At 51.0% G+C, this 18,420-nt stretch overlaps 1 protein-coding gene and 1 long non-coding RNA gene across 31 annotated transcripts in view; one reads left to right on the top strand and one right to left on the bottom strand.

Annotated features, from left to right (window-relative positions):
• Rbfox1 (RNA binding fox-1 homolog 1) overlaps positions 1-18,420 on the top strand; it is a 2,023,047-nt gene that overhangs the window by 963,508 nt on the left and 1,041,119 nt on the right. The gene's annotated exons all lie outside the window — the stretch shown is intronic.
• On the bottom strand, positions 584-18,395 carry LOC120887430 (uncharacterized). 4 transcript variants are annotated; one of them, XR_013427134.1, is made up of 6 exons: positions 17,887-18,395; positions 14,901-15,073; positions 14,461-14,595; positions 13,100-13,274; positions 8,659-12,637; positions 584-1,508 (listed from the first exon to the last, which is right to left on the bottom strand). It is a non-coding gene; the product is annotated as an uncharacterized LOC120887430 (long non-coding RNA). The 4 variants fall into 4 exon arrangements; XR_013427136.1 differs by having other exon boundaries at positions 12,355-12,637; positions 17,887-18,298; XR_013427133.1 differs by lacking the exon at positions 584-1,508 and having other exon boundaries at positions 3,826-12,637; positions 17,887-18,284.

The following is an 18,420-nucleotide window of genomic DNA, read 5'->3' on the forward strand; positions in this document are numbered from 1 at the left end:
TTTTATTTCTCAGTCATTCATAAACATCTGAAAACTCTTAAAATTTTGAACTAAAACAATGTCAGGGATGGATACAGATCTGTTTTTGTGTATTAAAGTTTTAAATAGGTGACATCTGTTTAAATGGGCATTTTATAGACATCAGAACATGGCTTTTAAAGTCTACTGTACAAACAGATGCTGAGAAACCTGTACTCTTTCCTGGAAGCATGCTGCCTGTCACCCGTCAGTCTGATTTATCCATTGGTAGAAATATGATTTTTTCCCCATCAGTAGATGATTTTCTATTACTCATCCACAGAAGAAATGCAAAGAAAACCACCTATGCTAAGCCCCAGAAGGGCGTAAACACTTGGTGCCTCGAGAGCTAAAGGGCAGTTAGAGTGAATTAAGACTATCTTTAAAGGGGTGGGGCGGGAGGCGGCAGAATGGTGAGGCTTAGGAGGATGTTTCTAGAGGCAGATTTCAACGTTGAATACATTTTCCTTGATGAAAAGGGACCTGAGATGCTGGAGAGCACAGGCGAGTGGGTTATTGAGGAAATGCAAGTGATGCCGGCGAAGGTAAGAACAGCTTGTCAGGCTCTCGGGAGAAGTATTTTATTAAAAATCAGCTGCCTTCGCCAGGATGGTCGTTACATAATTGAGAAATAAGATGCCACCTCCCCTGGATGTCGGCACTCCCAAATCTGTGTGTACGGATTGGATCCGAGGGAGTTTTATGCCTGGGCTTAGTGAATCAGACTGTAGGCAGAGGGCAGGCAAATAGGTTTCTCCTGGCTTGCCAGTTCTGATTAGGAAAGGCTCCCTGTAGTTTTGTTGAGAAGAATCCATCTGAGCTCAGCAGGAAAGTGCTGTGATTGATTAGCACTGTCTTCCGGGAGGGCAGAAGTGGGAGTCGAGTGTGAATGCCAAGTCTTACCACCCTGTTCCAGACAGGCGGACATTGCCCCTCGTGGTCAGAGAGGGGGAGCTGCGTGCTCCCGGAGACCGTGTGCTCGGTGGACAAACGCCAAGAGGACTCGGCTTCCCATCACTGTCAAACAAGAGTGAGCGGTGTGGTCCCGGAGTCTCGGGAGTCATTTTGCAGTTCCTTTGGGGATACCTGTTGGTTTTCTGACCAAATCCTCTTTTGACACAATTGTTTAATTGTAGGGGAATTTTCCTGTAGTTCTGTTCAGGGAATAGCGTTTGCCATGAGCTAGAATCCACGGAAGCCGTTGGATATTCTGCTGCAGATGGAATGTTAAAAACACAAAGCAGACGGGGAGACGTGGGTCCGTTCATTTGGGGAGAGGGGAGGGGAGGAGTCCGGTGGCTTGTGGTGGTGTTCTTGTTTGGGGTGTGTGTTGGGCTGCAGGTGGAAGGTCTTGGCTCTGTGCTGCTGTAGCCTTCACGCGTCTCTCCCAGCAGATGCTCCATCGGAGGAGAGAGCCAGGAGCGGGAGCCAGCTGTAGAAACGTGCTGGGGTAAATACATCTGGGGCTGGTGACATTTCCTCAGCCAACCCTGGGAATCATAATAAGAAGCGAAGTAAATAAGAAAATAAAAGACTGCACAACATTGAAAATATGTTTAAGACTCGGTTCTCTGCCTTGTGACATTTTATGTGACCATTGCCATCCCTTGGGCACTGCCTGGTGTCCCAGTGCGCTCAGCTAGGGGTGGGAGAGGCAGTGTGCTGGGGGGAAGGAGGAAAGGCAGTGGGGTCAGGGCTGTGTTTGAGGCCAGCCTCTCGCCTTGTCCTCTTTTTGACCACTCAGAGCCTCCATTGCCTCATATGGAAAATACATCAGCAAATGAACACCTGAGACTCAGCAGGCTCAGTGGTGTCTCCTCTCCTCGGTCCCATCTAAGAGGGGACGCTGTGGCTCAGAGAAGTCAAGGCCCAGTGCACCTGCAGCGTTCATGCAGAGGACTGGCCACATGGTCCCCAGGGGGCTGCATTGGAGTCTAAACTGGTGCTTGGTCCCGGTTCCTCACATGCTATCTATCTATGAGACCCTTTGCAGTTCCAGACTTCCCTGGGCTTGAGTCTGCTCATCTCCAGAAGTCAGGAGGTTCTCTAAAGAGCTGCTGGGGACACAGGACAACATAGAAAAGGTGCCAAGCTGCAGAAATTGGCCAGAGAGGACATGGGACAGTTACCCCAGGGAAGGACTGAAAGCCCTGGAGCCCCATCCAGGTCAGGGCATGCTCCATGTCACTGGCTGCAAACCCACTCTGTGGGCTGGGGTGTGGCTCAGTGTCGGAGCACTTGCCTGGCTTGCACAGGTCCTAGGTTGATCCCCAGAACCACACACACACACACACACACACATACACACACACACACACACACAAAACCAAGCCCTCCCCACACATACCCTACTATGTGCCACCACTGTTCCCCTTTCTCTCTATGATGAAGGGCAGTTTACAACCCAATCCTTATCCTAAAGAAGTTTAAAGTCACAGTGACAAAGACATCACTCAATCTCACCCATTTTTTTTCCTTGAAACTCCAAAATCAGAGACCTTCATATTACTCTACACTCGTGGTGAGAATATTCCACAAATGCTCTATGAACACGTGCATCTCTCCATAAATACCCCCAGGGCACATCAGTCCCTTCTTTGCCAATCCCTCTCAAATTCCAAAGAAGATGGAGCCTGTGATGTTGAACTGTCCCTTGTCACGGTGCATCTAGTGGCAAGATGGCGGTACCAGGCCTCGCTGCCTGGGCAGGCTGCCGAGAGTGAACCCTGGATGAGCGCCGTGGATCAGCACTCTCCTCCTGGAAAGCCAGGGTGGTGCCAGAGTGACTCCACCCGGAGCACACCTACAGCGTGAGCAAATGACATGCCCCAGTAAGAGTGTGACTTGTCACCTCTGGAGTGGGTGGCCACTGCGAGACGTAGGCCCGGTGCAGACTCAAATCCACGAGGAGGTTGCTCAAAGCACGTGGAACGTGAAAGTCCACTGTCAGCTGTCTTGGAACACCTTCTTGCAGAACGAGGACTCAGTCTCGCCGGGCTGGCTAGTCACAGAGAGGACAGGCAGTGGGCGAGAGGAAGTGCGCCCTTTGTGCTTTCTCTCATACGGCCTTGCCCCTCCAGCCTTCCTCCACGTCACGTGCTCTAGGACTGCCCAACCTCCAGAACCATGAGCCGGAATAAACTTCTCTTCTTTATAAGGCGCTCAGGCTCAGGCATTCCATTGCAGCAAGAGAAGAGGGACTGAGACAGGATGGAACGGAGGTTTGGAGCGGTCAAGGTGGCAGAGGCGCTGGGGTACGTGAAGGGTGGAAACAAGCCCCAGGGTAGTCAGGAAGGGGAGGGAGTGTGCAGGACACTGCTGTCCCTGAGCCCAGGAGGGGTGGGGTGAGTGCTGCAGGGCGCGTGCTGTGGAGCAGCAAGCCCACCGCTGTCTCTACGTCTCTCTGATCAGCACACACCTTGGAAAGGACTCCGTGGTCAGTTTGCCTTCATGAGGCCATCTCTGTGAAAAGTGATGGGAGCAGAGAGATCCAGAGAAAATGGGTCTCTCGTTGGAGGGACCCTCCCCATCTTGGAGTGTGTCTCCCAGTGCTTCAGCACCCCTGGTGTGCCAACTGCCCCGTACCAGGATGGGAGTGTGCCCTGGCCTCAGCCCCAGGTCATGCTGGTGTTGAGCAAGTCAGAGAGCAGCAGGGCTCTGTCCTGTGCCAGGTGACTGAGGAGCGGTATTGCAGACCGCAATACCGCAATACGATCTTGTCCCCCGGTCATGTTGCCCGTGGGTGTGATGTTCCACCGATGTCACGTCTTTTGATTGTCTAGTGATGGGAATCACAACATTTCTTCATTTCGCACTAAATATAATATTTCACAACTATGATATTTTCCTCTCCCTATCTTGGATGGCTCCTCATTTTGACATAGAAGCATGGACAGTTGTTCCCTTTGATCCCAATTACTAGATTTTAAGGGGATTGTATCAATGTTTCCTATCTTTGATACTATGTTTCCATTTTGACAGTTTATCCCATTTCAAAGCCTATTCAATCCTGTCCATGGCAAACCCTGACACCACTACTAAATAGAAAGTCTAAGGATCCCATTTCCCTAGGAGTGCCCTGGGGCGGGGGCATTCTCAACTTGGCACCAAAACATGTTCTTCTAACTTGATCAGTGGATAAAATTTAAGTTCTTGCTTTCTTTTAAAGAGTACTTTAAAGGTTAGAAATCCCCCAAAGTGAAAATCTGGCTATATAATTCCAAACTCCTTCCTCTTCTAAGATTTGAAATAGCTCCCAAGAGACCTGAGAAGGTTAATTCCTCTCCAAAGCGTGCACATTTGACCAACATCTCAAACCTGGTGATTGTTATTATTGGGTATGTTCCTTGTCGAGAGCACAGAACGATTTGAGCCCTGTAGAAATTTATCAAAAAGTGCTTACTTTTTTTTTTTTGAGGTTGGTGCATTATAAAGATCTTCTTCTTGGATGACTGAACCATGAACTCATTACCCAAGAGAGTGAAGGAAAATCCAATGGGAAGGGTGGGGAGTAAAATTGGCAGGATCATGGAACTGGGTACTGCTCAGGGTGTGGTAGACTGGTGCAGAGTTGAATGGATGGGGCCGGGCGGAAGGGATATGGCTAGAAATGTGAGCACACACAGTCAAAGATGGAAAGACAAGATCCATTAATGTGATGTTTTTGGAGAACCTAGGGACATGCCGGGCAACATGTCCCCGAGGAAGGTGGAGTTGAAAGAGGGTCTTGCTGCCTTGGGGTTCCCAGAGTTGAGGAGTTTCATACCAAAACCCAGGGCGTGCCACACAACCAGGAGGGCCTGTCACTCTTGACTCTGGTGATCACAAGGCTGTGAGTACTGTGAACTGGGAAGTGGGTACCTCTGTCTCCACAGGGAAGAGGCAAGGCGGTAGGCATGGTGGGTGGTCAAGATCTAAGTGAGGTGCACAGTGAGTTGGGGGAGAGGGGCATTCAGGGAGCAGCCACTATGCGCTTGATGGCACAGCATTGGTAAAGACAGAGACGAAGGCAGGAAGTGGACAGAAAGTGGTGCAGAAGGCAGCCTCAGAGCTGGACAGTGTCCCCGAGGGCCATAGAGGGCATGTGTTATCCCTGCACTGCTGCTGTGACAATGACCCCAGACAGTGGCCTAACACCAGACCCACGTGCTGTCTACGGTTCTGCAGCCCAGCAGCCTGCAGTGGTCTCTCCAGAGTCAGGGGAAGAGGGCAGCAGGGCTCTGTTCCTTCTGAGGACCTCCTGTGGGGAGCTCTTCCTGCCTGTCCCACCTCACAGCCGCCTGCATGCCCTGGCTCTGGCCATCTCCCATCTTCACAGTCAGTGATGGTGGGCCGAGTCCTTTACACGTCCGGCCCTGGACACTGACTGACCTTCTACCTTCCTCCTCCCCTTTCTAGGATTCTAGTGATCACTCTGAAGCCCCCTGGCTAACTCAGAGTGATCTCCTTCAGATCCACCGAGTAGCAGCCTTCGTTGCCATGAAACATAAAACATTCACAGGTTCCCAGGAATTAAGACATGACACCTTTGGGTGTCACTTTTGGGTGGCCTACCACAGGACATATTAAAGATCGTGTGCCAGATTCCTCAACTCTTTGCAGTAGAGGAAGTGGTCGGTTTGCACTTAAAGGGGGACTGCAGCAGTATAGAAATGGGGTGTCTTAGTTTTCTGTGGCTATAGTAGAATACGTGACAGTGATCAATTCATAAGGAGACGCGTCTGTGTGGCTCAGAATTCTGGAGGCTGGAAACCGTAAGCATGGCACCCACATCTGCCCCTGGCCTCGTGCTGTGTCATGGCCTGGTGGATAGCAGCACAGCAAGATGGCAAGAAGGCAAGAGAGAGAGAGAGAGAGAGAGAGAGAGAGAGAGAGAGAGCACGAGCGCGAGCTCCTTTGCCACAAGGCCCCCCCCCCCAGGAATCCAGGAACCCATCAGGGCAGGAGTGGATCAATCCATTATGGAGGGAAGAGCCCTCAGGACCCGGTCATTTCCTAAAAGTAACGTCTCCAAATATTAACACAGGACTCTGGGCATTAAGATTCCAACATTTGAATTCTGGGGAACAAGCATCGAGCCCTTGGCAGAGGACAAGTGTAGATAAGGTAGGATCTGTTATAAGCTCCTGGTGAGAGAAGAGTCTGGCCCAGGATTGGCACAGTGAAGACGGACATATGTCAATGAATCCTGACATGTCACAAGTGGAATGGACATATATCAGAGAGAGATCAAGAACAAGGGAAAATGGGGAATCTGTGTTTTTCCATATCGCAAACTTTTAAATGGAGAAGAAACAGATGAAGGGCAAGTTTGAAGCTTTGGATGCTATGGGGATAATAAATTCAGGTGGCCTCTGCCTGGTGACATCCAAATAGACATCTGGTCGTGGGTTAGGACTACCAGGCCAGAGTTCAGAACACACTTTCTCATCCATTTTCTCCAAATACAGCATTTTGCCCCCCTCTGCATGCTTTTGGGAAATGTGTTTGGAGTGTGACAAATCTCTTCTGTGCATATCTTCAAATTTGGAGATAGGAACCTTATCAAGGTTGTTTCTGTTATGTGCCACTCCTGGGCTCCTCTGGGCTAATCACTTTGACATTTTGTATTCATTCCGTGTGAGATGAATGCTTTATCCTGCATTGATGGGACAGTGGTTTCTAATGAGAAATCTGATGAAATCAGGTGCTTTGAATGCAGAACGTCTACACACTTTTGGAGCTTTGTGATTCTCCTGAAGTTCTTCTCTTCCCTTTAGAAGACCTTGGTTTTGATGCAGAACTGCAACTGAGAGTGATTTCTGTCTGATAACGATTTTACTTTTAAATCCATCAAAAAGGAGGAGAAGTGACATTTTCAAGTGGGCAGACAGGAAAAATGAATCTCTTGGTCTCTCTCGGGGTCTCAGCACCCTTCCTCTACTCCGGGCTCTTCACAAAAGATCATCTCATCGGAAATTCAGGGTAAAAATGGCTTTTCATTCTTGTTCCCATTTCCTGGCATTCTTCCTCTGAAAGTCATTATTAATAGAGAAAACTCTGCCGATTAGGTGATCGGTGTCTCCCCATCCCGGTGGTGTTTCATTATCATTTAAATGTGCCACCCACAGCTCCTCCTCCAACCTTCTGAATGGAGGGTCTTTGGTAGATCTCCCCCTAAATTACGCTCAATGGTTGTGCAGCGGGAGGCCTCGGTGGAGAAGGAAAGTGGGGTCTCCGTGATTATCGGGTAGTTTGGCCTTCTGTGTCCCTCCTGAAATGAGCCAAGGTCCCTGCCCTCCCTTTCTCCTCACTCTCTCCCTTTCATTCCCAAGGGGTTATCTTTGCCAAGCCCCATCACCCAAAAAGTCAATTGTGTGTTCATGCTGCCCACAAGGTAGAACAAGTTTTTAAAGGAATTTTTTCAGAGTTTTGAAAATTGGATAATAAATGCACAGCCAACTTCTCCACCTCCCCTCTACTTTTTTTTTTTTTTATTAGTTCATGATAGTTGTACATGATGTGGGGTCGTTTGTCACGTGTCTGTCTATGTGCACCATATCACAGTACTAGTCTTGCCCTCTTTCCCTCCTCTCTTTCTCCCCCCTGGACCCTTTCTTCTAATCCACCGATTTCCATTCAGTTTTTTTGAAACGCTCCCCAACCTCACCCCACACACTTTCTTTTCCTTTTTCCTCTCTAGCGTCTGCATCTGAGAGAAAACACAGGACCCTTGACCTTCTGTGTTTCTCTTGACCTTCTGCATTTCACTTATTTTGCTGAACATAATACTATCAAAAGCTCAGCCCTTGTCCCCATGCCAATTCAATAACAAGGACATGGTTTTGAGAAAAGGGAAACCAAGTTATATTACTTTGCTCATAGCACAGGAGACACCTGTCCCAGAGGCTGGGATTCTTCTGTGGAACAGAGGGCTTTCAAAGGGCTCCCTTCCAGGGTGCCCTGACAGGGTTCCTGATTCACTTGTTAATTTGAGAGAGAGTCATTTCTGAGATTTTTCTGGTGCCATCTCCAAAATCTGAATTATGTCCTTCGTGTGCTGGGTGTGTGCTCCAGGACAGGTAACTCTGCCTAGGATGGGGAGGAAAGGTGATCCAGTTTCCCCTGAGGTTAGGAGGGGGAGAGATTGGGGAGGAGCAGGCGGAGAGGAAGAGAGGGAAATACTTCCTTTTAAAAATAAGCAGCAGTGAGATGGACAGAATTACCCTAGCTACGGGTCTGATCGCACAAATGGTGTGACTCTACACCGTGTACCATCAGAGAAGTGAAAAGTTGTATTCTATTTGTATACAATAAATAGAAATGCATTCTGCTGCCATGTCTAACTAATGAGAACAAATAAAAATAAAAATTGAAAAAAATTAGTTGCAAGGGGGCTGGGGCTGGAGTTCAGTGGCAGAGCGCTCGCCTAGCATGTGTGAGGCACTGGGTTTGATCCTCAGCACCACATAAAAATAAGCAAATAAAGGCATTCTGTCCATCTACAACTACAAAAAACATTTTTCGTAAGTTTTAAGGGCTATATTCAAAGCATAAGTGGACAACAATTACAATAATAGTCTAAAGTTTCATCCACTTTCCTGCAAATGACATGATTTCATTTTTCTTTATGACGGAGTAGAGCTCTTTGTGTATACATACCATATTGGCTTTATCCATTCTTCTGCTGATACACACCCAGGCTGGTCCCATAGTTTGGCTCTTGTGAATTGTGTTGCTATAAACATGGGTAATGCGTGTGTCACTGTGGTCCGATGACTTTCATTATTCAGGATAAATACTGAGGAGTGGTATGGTGGGGTAATATGGTGGATTTGTGAGGAACCTCCACACTGATTTCCACTGCGTCCATCTGTACTAATTTTCAGCCCCCCCAACAGTGTGAAGGTGTCCCTTGTCCTCCAGGCCCTCTGCAGTGGTCACGATTCACGTTCTTGAGGACAGTGAGTGACCACTTCTAATGCCACATTTTCAGTGCTAGCTTTTAGGACTCTGCCTTTCTCAGTCATTTTAGGATATTGATTATCTACGTTCCATGCATCAGGCCGCCTTTGGAGTGAGGACAGCCTTGAACCCCGACTCGGCCTTTCATTTGTAAGAATCGCCATCGCCTGAGAACTGAAGGTGCTTCTTCTAATGCAAACGGCTGAGGGTTGGAACCAGGTCCCTGTTACAATGTCGGCTGAGCACACTCATTCTCACCTCGGCAGAGGAGCCTCTTCTGGGCCCCATGGCAGAGCACTCAGTCCCTGCTGCGCTCTGGGCCTCACACCCATCAAGGGAGGATGGCACGGAACATGGACACCGCCGCTGGAGGACATCCATCCAGGAGGGTGCTGCCTGGCCTTGTCATCTTCCTGACCCCGAGTCTCTCCTCTGTAGAGTGAGAACAAGGCATGCCGGCTACCCCTGGATGCTCTCTTTCCCTCCCCAGCGTTCTCATTCCGTGGTGCTGGGCTCAGGAGGCCCCCCGAGAGGCCCAGAAGAATCAGCAGAGAGACCTTGCTGAGCCGATGATCCTGGGACCTTGGTGCCCATTCCCATCCCCCAGGGCTTTCCAGGCTGCACTGCCCTGTGCATAGGAATGGGTGGCTCTCCCTGGCCTTTGGACCTTCCGTCTAGGGGCTCCTGTATGGGAAGTCTGCCGTGGCTTTATGCCCAGTGATGATTTCAGCAGATTCCAAGTTTACCAAAGCCTTCAGAGGGGGAGTTTGAACTTCCCTCCCGTTTACCCAGACCTGCAGCTTCTGTCTTCTCTTTCACATTGCTCAGTCCCAGCATTTGGCAGACCAAGCCCTGGGTGTGCGGACACCTGGGTGACCAGAAGTGAGTCCCTGTCCTCATGGAGCTTACCTTCGGGAAGGGAAATGACGTTGCTTAAAACAGGAAATAACGATAAGGGTTCTACAGAGCAAGAAGACACAGGGAGGGGGCAGAAGTGGCCTGAAGTGCTATTTAAATGGTGTCTTGGGAGATTCTCTTGGAGGACGTTGGAGCAGGGAGCTAAGAAAGCTTCAGAGTTAGGTTTGTCTCGGGATCTGGGATCTTCTCTATCAGTCCCGCCGAGTGCTGCCAGGTCCCCCCAGTAAGACCAGAACAACCTCCCCATGAGGGGAGCCTGCGTCTCCTGCCTACCTGAGCTTCCGGGGAATCCTGTCTCAGCCTGGTGTCTCGGGGGACAAAGTCACCATACGTACTGAGTTTTGGAAGGAAGTCACGAGGTGGATGCCCCATGCAGGCGCTCCCTGGGTTTGGAGAAGGATTGCAGTGTAAGAATTGGGGAGTAGTGGCCGGAGCAAGCCAGCGGTGTCGGGAAGAGGAGTTGGTGATGTCTAGGGGCTCAGAATGGAACACCCCAAAGTGTGGTGCTTGGGCAGCTGAGTGCTTCTAAGAAGCAGACCCAGGGCCAAGAACCCTGAGCCTGTCTCCCTCCTTTCCTGGTCTCTCCTCCCTCACTCTCCCCTGAGGCCCAGGGAAGGACTTTCTCCGTGTTCCACCCGAGGGCGGTTCCTCCAAAAGAGGAGCCCAGGGAAAGGTCCACAGTGGACACCAGGGCCAGGCACACCACCTGCCCACAGTGCTGGGTCCTCCCTCTTCCCTCTGGCCTGTGGAGAGGGCACCCAAGCTTACGAATGTGCCCGCTCACTTCCCGATGGGTGCCCCTGCTCAGGATGGACACCTGTGCCTCTTCTGCCCATCTGCCAACTCTCCGTCATTTCACGGGGCTCAATTTCCAAACCTTCCCAGGCAGAGGCCGTGTTCCTTTGGCTCCTGCAGGTGAAAGCCATCATCTGATGCTTTCTGTCCAAGTGTTGATGGATCTTTCAGAAAGTTCCTGGGATGAGCAAGGAGATTCTTTGGACTTTTATCTTCCTGGGCCAAGGTTGATTGGACGAGTAGAATTATGTGCTAAAGACCGTAGTCTGTAAGTCACACTCCTCCCTGGCAGTGAGCTGGGCCACCTCGCCATCTCACCTGCTCAGGCTTGCAGTAGGCTGATGGGAGGCTGCATGGCGGGCTTGGTTCCAGTGGCACAGCTCGGAACAGATGGGTCTCTTTCTTCTCATGGAGCTCACGGTCTCTCCATGGAAATAGGTCCCAAACAAATACCCCTCTGAGTTAATCACAAATGTGATCATGGTGTGAAGGAGATGAGTCCCTTGCCGTGACACTATGGCCTCGATCCTGTGAGCCTGAGCTGGTCTGGGGAGTCTGGCGACGTGGTCCTTGCAGGTGCATAGACTAGCTAGGTGACGGAAGCCAGGAGAGGGTGCGCAGAAGGCACCTACAATTTGTCTTAAGAGCAAGGAGAAATCAAATGTCCCCTCATGTGAGTAAATATGGCATCCCTGTGGGCACACGCGAACGGACACAGTAACGTCCCAGGGTGTGTCCCCAGCACACGGCGTCTGTGCTCAGAATCATCAAAGCTGACCGAGGCGAGCAGCGAGTGCCTGGCCCATTCTTCTAACTAAACAGCCCTTGTTTGTTGAAGGAACGAGTGAATGTTGAATTAATCAGTGCTGTTAGTTCCTAGGTGACCTCCAAGAGCTCATTTGCTTATGCAAAGCGTACAGGAGCCTGACAGCAGCCTGCAGCCTGCCAGCCCACCGCGGGAATGTGGGAAAGCAGGCAAGACGTGCCTTTGGCCATGACCTGGTCATGCTGAAGAGCAGATGGAGGTAACCTAGCCCGACACACCACGGACCAGCATGGCTATTGTAGCTGGGGAGGCAGAGGGAGCCGGAATGCTCTGCGGGCAGTATATCTTCAACGTACAGACGGTCCCGTGCGGTTTATGGCCTGCTCTTTGCTTTGAGTACTGTCAAAGACGAACAGCCTTGAGTTGTAATAAGGGCATGCACAGGACCAGACCGTCTAGCTTCAAATTCTAGCTCCATTGTTCAGAGCTCTGCAAGCCTGGCAGAATTACTTAACTCTGTCTTCCCCGGGTGCCGTCTGTTAACACCTCGTGGTTCTTGGAGCATGACATGAGGTACAGCCACGAAAGCACTTCGAATAGAGCCTGGGTACAGCCCCCATTCACCCAGGGGCACCAGCCACCCTTGTGCCAATGCAGGGCCCCTGATCCCCTTGCAGCCCCATGTGCCCTGTGAGAAGACAGCCCAGGAGCGTCTCACTTCTCTTGGTCCCAGGGACAGGCAGGGAAGGATTTGCTTGTATTTGGAAATCAAGCACTTGAAAAGAGACTCTTATCTTGAGATCTGATTCCTGATTTTATCAAGCTCTTACAGCTAGTCCCTTTGTGGGAAAGTAACAACTGGCAGCATGGCTGATGTTGTGCCAGGGCCCTTGTTAACTCTTTCAAATTCCTACCTGCAGCAACCTCTGTCTCTCTGCAGCTGAACCAAACAGACCCTCACTTGGACTTGAATTTCAGACAGGCTCACAGCAGCCAGCCCGAGGCAGGACAGCGTCCTTCAGAACTCGAGGATGATAAAGCTCTCCTCCTCCTTCACCCCGCACTGGCCTCGCTGCGGAGCTCACTGGGCCGAGAGGGACGCTGATGTTGGATTTCCCCTTGGAAGTTCTGTCGCATTCAAGTCCTGCGAAGCTGTGTTTGCCATCCGCTGTGTGCTTCAGTGGGTTTAAAAGGATCCTGCCAGACACAAATGGTGGTTAAACAGTGCACCTTGGAATCTTTGCACGAGCACCAACTGGGAGGAGGTGCGACTGTCTCACAGAATACCAACGACGAGGGAGAATTAAAGGCTTTCACTGCTCGGAATCCCTAACAGAAGCCCTCGGAGGAGGAAAGCTCACTTTGCGGCCTGTGTCCTTCGTGGTTTTGCGTAGTTTACTAACGTCTCTGCTGCAGAGTGCAGGCAGGTCCTGTGCAGGTGGCGGGCACACCCTCCTCTCACAGAAGCCGCTGGCCTGAGTGTGAGACCAAGGCAGCGGGTGGGAGTGTTTCCCGGAAGAAGAAGAGGGCACCCTGGGCACCGTGACCTTGGCCTCTCATTGCTTCCCAACACTTGGTAGAATTAGATGAATGGGATTTCCAACCCAAGGACTCAGAGGCCCACGGAAATGAGAACGGAAGGCGATTTTATTTTCTTACCTGGAATTGCTGTCTGTTGTGGAGGGTGGACGGTGGGAGTCCTGGGCTAAAGCTCTTGAGATTTCCAGGTGGGTTTGTGTGAGAAAACACGTGGAAAACGGCTCTTGCTCTGAAGGATATCCGTCTACTCAGAGTAGCCTTTCCAAAGTTCTCGAAGAGCCACAAAGTCACCGATCTGTGGAAAGTCATGCAATTGACACTGAATTTAATTTCTTTGTGGCATGTAGTCAAAACTCCCCTGTGGAATTCAGACAAAACATGGGGTGCTGTACTTGTCTGTCATAGACTATTTTGATTTGATTGTTTGCAGGGAATGCTTGTTTAACGTAGTTCTTGATTGTGAAAAATGACGTCTCTGTGTCTCTTCCTCTCGTCTCTGGATCTCTTCCTCTCTACTAGTGATGTTTTTTTTGGTGGGGGGGTATCAGGGATTGAACCCAGGAACACTTAACAACTGAGTCACGTCTCTAGCTCTTTTAATATTTTATTTAGAGACAGGGTCTCACCAAGTTGTTTAGGACCTTGCTAAGTGGCTGAGGCTGGGTATGAACTTGTGGTCCTCCTGCCTCAGCTTCCCAAGCTACTGAGATTCCGGGTGTGCCCCACCATGCCCTGCTCTACCAGTGACTTTAGACGCTTCTCCTATTAATAATCATCACCGGTTTTGGAGTATTTAATGGACACCAAAGCATTCTCGATGATTTGCATCTTTAATCCTCATTAACGATGCTAGGAGGGAGGTGGCATTAACTCTATCCTACAAGTGAATCCAAGAAAAGCTTAGAGAGTTTAAATAACACCCGTGGGAGAGGAAGCACAGGGTTGAAGGGCGGCCTGGAGACCTGGGGCCCTGCTCTCCGCCGTCAGCACCTATCTCTTCCGCCTTCCTTCACAGCTGGTTGCCTGACACCTGGTCCTTAGGAGGCAGCTGGTGAAATGAAGACCACACACAGCGGCCACTGGGCTGACAGGTGGCAACCCAAGCAAAGTTGTGATCTGTCATCCCACCCTTCCACTCTGCCCCATCGCCTTCAGTCACAGCATTTGTCAAGGATTTGGGAAGCAGGGGTTTGTGACATAAGGGAGGATGTGCCAGGGTCCCCATCTTCCCCTGGGGGAGGCAAGATAGTTTACCTGGAAATACATACAACCTTTACCAAAGAAGATCGCCATGTTGTGTGTATGACAAATACGTGACCGCGTGATCCTGTGTCTGCAGATACATGTGTGACGTGTGTTCCAAGATACCAAACAGTGTTATTTAGTTCAGAAATGGAGGTGAGAGCAGGACCTTCACGTTTCTCAGAGGGTAGGACATGCTGATGATGCCTGCGCCTGACCTTGTGTGTATGACACCTTACCTGCAAGGTGTGCGTGATTTTCCCCGTTCTGCATGAGGGACCGAAGGGACATTCCACAGCTTGTTCAAGGAAGCACAGTTAATACAGGACAGAGCTAGTGGTTGAATTCCACCTTTTCCTCCTGTACTCTTCTACCTGTCAGAGGGGACATTAGGATGAGCGGCAGCTACCACAGATGGAGAAGGATGGTCCATAAAGATTTATTCCTAATAAAAGGCACCCAGCTGTCCCAAGGCCCAGCAGCCCACCCGGGGCCCTGCTCCATTCTCTCTTCCGCCCTCACCTCTGCCTTGCTTAGGGGACGCATGCTCTCCTTCCCAATAGAATGAGTCCTGCTCAGGCAGGGCCCGGCTTCCTTGTTTACCTGGTCCCCTGTGCCTAAAATGGGACTTGGCATGAAATAGACATCCCGCACAGAGGTTTGTTGACATAACACTCACAGCAGTGATCCCAGGACTTCATGACCAATGAGTGACGTCTTGTGTCTTCACTGAGCGACTGTGACCATCTATGATGGCTGGGAACGCTGGTTGCACAGAGGCATTGGTTAGAAAATCTTCCAGAGACTTCTGTTTTGCAGCGAGGGAACCGTGCCGGGGGTTATGAGCTGCCTCTGGAGGGAAGGAAAAGGAAGAGACCTCATCCTGTTCTCCTGCCCTTGCTTTGGGTCACCAGCTGAAGCCACTCCACTCATGGCTCTGGGAAATAATTCCCACCCTGCTGAGAAGGGGTGCCCTGTGCGTTTGGAAACGAGGGGCATTCATCACAGGGAACCAGCAAAACTTTTCAATCCCATCCATTAAGCGGCGGAGCTGCACGTAGCCAGGACGCCTGCTTGCCTGCCCGTCCATTTAGCATTTGCAGACAATCCCCGTACAGTACAAAGCAATTTGTTTTTATATAATTTCCTTCATGCTTGCAAACACGACATGCATCACAGGAAAGCCAATCGTGAGCTGAGGAGGAGAAGGATGATTTAAAGCCCAGAGTGGCTCATTTGCTCTGGGGTGTGAGAAACCATCCTTTCCCTAGGCCAGGGGTTCTGCAGAAAGTCAGGTGAAGAGAACTGTGCTGGCCCCCGCTCTGCCTAAGTGGCTTCCTCTTAGGAGGTTTCGCACTGAGCCCTGAGCGACCTTAACACGATGGAGGTGAGGTCTGCTCCTGTAAGCCTGGGAGCAGGGTGTCCCTTCCTCCCCACTTTTCCAAAGGATCATCTGCCTTCCCAGGGAACTCCAATAGGGTCACAGCGGCTTCTGTCCTGTGCCCCCACATCTCAGAGGCATGTGCCTCGATTTTAACCATTTTTGAAACTTCAGTCTTCAAATAGACTCTTCTTAGCTCCAGGAAAGCTTTTCATTTATTTATTCATTTATTTAATTCATTTGTTTTTGGGGGTTGCTACCTTCATTGTCTTCCTAAATACATTTTTTTAATTCCTTTTTTTTAAAACCTAGAGGCACTGAGCTTCATCCCTAGCCCCTTTTACTTTTCACTTTGAGAGAGGGTATAACTAAGTTGCTGAGGCGACTTGGAACTTTTGATCCTCCTGCCTCAGCCACCTGAGTTGCTGGGGCTACAGGCCTGCACTGGCTCACCCAGTTGCCTCTATGCTTTAATGACACTTATAACAAGATATTTATTTGATTTCTCCAATAAGATACAGAGTTCTAAAGACTCCCTTGAGTTATCAGGATTGCACTGGGGTTTAGAGCCATGACGAGAGGTGACTTGTGGATGGCCTCAGGTGCCTTTGCTGGTCATAGAGAGGTGGCAAGATGGATCCTGACTTAGGTAAGATGGATTAGTTTGGAAAGCCAAGGCACGGCTTGCGGAAGACTCTAGATTTCCAAGATCCCTTTGAATTCAAAGATGCTGATGTCTTATGTTCCCCAGCACACCCGGCTCTTATTCCTTGACATGTCTTTAGCTATCTTGGACTCCAAATTCTTATATACACTGGTTTCCAGAAAATGCAGAAACCAATGACGAGTTTAATCAACACTAATAAAGATCTGGGCATCAGTGGGAGGGATTGTGTCTCATGAGGCACAGTCCATGTGACACATTCCTGGGCTCCAAACTTCCCCCTACTTTCCCTACTGTCAATGACAACCTGGTCATACATCTTCTTCTCACCTTTCATCTCTGTATTAGTCCATTTTCTGTTGCTATAATGAAATACCTGAGGTTGGGTAACTTATAAAGAAAAGAGTTTTTTATAAGTCATGTTACAGGCTGAATGTTCAAGATCAGGTGGCCTATCTGGCTTCTAGTGAGGGCTCCCCCATGGCTGCATCACAGTGCGGTGGAGAAGTAGAAAGGGAAGTGGACATGTACAAAGGAAGCCAAATGGGTGGCGTGACCTCGATTTATAACAGCCCATTCTTGCAAGAACCAACTGATTCCAGGGGATCAACATGCATCCCTTCTGGTGGCAGGCAATGCCCTGCTGACCTGACCACCTCTTGCCAGGTTCCTCCTCTCCAGGGTCCCTCACACTGCCTTCCTGGGGACCCCCTCTAGGGTGTGGACATACTCAAACCATATCCAAACCTGAGCTGTCTCCTTTCCTAGGACAACCGATGCTCAGGTACACACCTCCTCCCCCACATGTCAGAGAGGTTTTGCCTCCCGCCATCCTCCCCGCAGCTCCTTCTCCAGGGGGACCAGCCTCCCCTGGGCCCCATCTTCTCCCTCCTGCTCTTCTTCTGTCCTCACACACCCTCCTCCCTCCTCCATTCCCAGTCTGCGCCAGTCTGTCCACTCAGCACGAAACCCACGTTCCCAGGGTAGGTCTGGTGGGCGGGGTCCCTGATGCGCAGCTTCGGATGCCCTTGATCAGATCTCCTTCGAGGGACCAGGAGGACCCAACTCCTCCTGCTCAGGACCTCTCGGCGCCGCCCACCTCCCCAGCGCAGCCCTCTCCCTTCTCTTCCTTCCTTCCAACTGCGCACGTTTCCGTCCCAGAAAGCGCCTCACCTCCTTCCAGCTCCTCCTGTTTGCACAGTCTGCTCCTGAGCCTCGAATGTCTGCCTCCCCAGCCCCACCAGCCTCCGGAACCTCCGGCCTCGACCAGCTGGTGGAGAGCACCCAGGGCTGAGCAAAGGGCCAGCCCCCAGGGAGTGGCCGGGATCGCTGCGCCAGGGAAGGCGCGCGTGCTGAGGTCAGGGCGCTGGAGCTGGCACCGTGGGTAAGGGGCGCCCAGTGCCCCCTGAGCGCGGGGCAGGAGGGGCAGCGGAAGGCAGGAAACCTGGCGAACACGTCCTCTGCCCGGAGGTCAGGGTCCCGGCAACGGGAGGGAAATGGCACTTTTCACCTGTAGCCCGCCTCCCAACGCCTGCGACCCAGGTCCAGCCGCGAGAACAACGCCACCCAAATCCGAACCGAGGGACGTTGTACGGGATACCCAAGCGGTGCCCCTCCTACCTGCCCGGGTCTTCAAAAATAAAGAAAAACCGAGGCCAGTCACAGCCCACAGAAAGGGGCCCGAGGAGACGTGGCGACCACGGTGCCATCACTGTGCTGTCCTGGAGGGAACCTTGCAGCAGAGGGAGGACACGGGAGACCAGGAACACCACTCGGGCAGACTCCAGGGTCAACACGGTGGCTTCTCTGACAGATGGGCCTCACCCAAGGGCGGCCGTAATAACAGGGCACCTGGGTGTGGGGACATGGGGACCCTGTACCGTGTACGCAGATTTTCTGTAAATCTTAAACTCTTCTACAAAAGAGAGAAAAAGAAATCTGCAAAAGGAAACTAGCAGCCGTGGGCAATCTCTCCTCCCAGGCGCCCTGGGCCAAGGCTAAGCTGTGGTTCTGCCCCGCCCCACCCGGGGACCTCTCCTCCCTCCCAGCGGGTTCTGAGAACACTGGTGGCCTTGGCTCTGCCGCCTGCCCCTCGGGTCCTGCAAGTGGGTTTTGTTTTAGTTTTTTCCCCAAAGCACAGGCAAATATCCAGTC

The sequence above is a fragment of the Ictidomys tridecemlineatus genome, chromosome 10 (genome assembly GCF_052094955.1).
Source record: "Ictidomys tridecemlineatus isolate mIctTri1 chromosome 10, mIctTri1.hap1, whole genome shotgun sequence".
NCBI lineage: Eukaryota > Metazoa > Chordata > Mammalia > Rodentia > Sciuridae > Ictidomys > Ictidomys tridecemlineatus.